The sequence below is a fragment of the Triticum urartu genome, chromosome 4, assembly GCF_003073215.2.
Source record: "Triticum urartu cultivar G1812 chromosome 4, Tu2.1, whole genome shotgun sequence".
Lineage (NCBI taxonomy): Eukaryota > Viridiplantae > Streptophyta > Magnoliopsida > Poales > Poaceae > Triticum > Triticum urartu.
Window position 1 is genome coordinate 134,121,008 of NC_053025.1, and position 1,557 is coordinate 134,122,564.

Consider the following 1,557-nt stretch of genomic DNA (forward strand, 5'->3'; position numbering starts at 1 on the left):
CTGAAATCATGGCACTCGGGCCCTAGTGACAAGCATTAAGCATAGCAAAGTCATAGCAACATCAATCTCAGAACATAGTGGATACTAGGGATCAAACCCTAACAAAACTAACTTGATTGCATGATAAAACTCATCCAACCCATCACCGTCTTGATGATGATGACGGTGACGGATTCCCCTCTCCGGAGCCCCGAACGGACTCCAGATCAGCCCTCTCGAGAGGTTTTAGGGCTTGGCAGCGGCTCCGTATCGTAAAACGCGATGAATCCTTCTTCTTGATTTTTTTCTCCCCGAAAGAGAATATATAGAGTTGGAGTTGAGGTCGGAGGAGCTCCAGGGGGCCCACGAGGTAGGGGGCGCGCCCAGGGGGCAGGTGTGCCGCCCACCCTCGTGGCTAGGGTGTGGGGCCCCTGGTCTTGATCTTTTGCCAGTATTTTGTATTATTTCCAAAAAGACGCTCCGTGGAGTTTCAGGTCATTCCGAGAACTTTTGTTTCTGCACATAACTAACACCATGGGAATTCTGCTGAAAACAACGTCAGTCCGGGTTAGTTCCATTCAAATCATGCAAGTTAGAGTCCAAAACAAGGGCAAAAGTATTTGGAAAAGTAGATACGACGGAGACGTATGAACTCCCCCAAGCATAAACCTTTGCTTGTCCTCAAACAATTCAGTTGACAAACTGAAAGTGATAAAGAAAACTTTTACAAACTTTGTTTGCTCTTGTTGTTGTTAATATGTAAAGCCAGCATTCAAGTTTTCAGCAAAGATTATGAACTAACCACATTCACAATAACTCTTAGGTCTCATGTTTACTCATATCAATGGCATAATCACCTAGCGAGCAATAATAATAAATCTCGGATGACAACACTTTCTCAAAACAATCATAATATCTCGCTAGCCCTTTCTGAGACCGCAAAACATAAATGCCGAGCACCTTTAAAGATCAAGGACTGACTAGACATTGTAATTCATGGTAAAAGAGATCTAGTCAAGTCATACTCAATGTAAACTAATAGTAATGAATGCAAATGACAACGGTGCTCTCCAACTGGTTCTTTTTAATAAGAGGATGATGACTCAACATAAAAGTAAATAGATAGGCCCTTCGCAGAGGGAAGAGGGGATTTGTAGAGGTGCCAGAGCTCGGTTTTGAAATAGATATGAATAATATTTTGAGCAGTATACTTTCATTGTCAACATAACAACCGAGAGATGGCGATATCTTCCATGCTACACACATTATAGGCGGTTCCCAAACAGAATGGTAAAGTTTATACTCCCGCTCCACCAACAAGCATCAATCAATGGCTTTCATATACTTATAGCTCTAGTGCATCCATTGCATGGCAATCCCTACTCACTCGCATTGATATCTATTGATGGGCATCTCCATTGCCCGTTGATACGCCTAGTTGATGTGAGACTATCTTCTCCTTTTTGTTTTCTCCACAACCACCATTCTATTCCACATATATAGCTATATCCATGGCTCACGCTCGTATATTGCGTGAAGATTGAAATTTTTTTGAGAACATCAAAAGTATGAAACAAT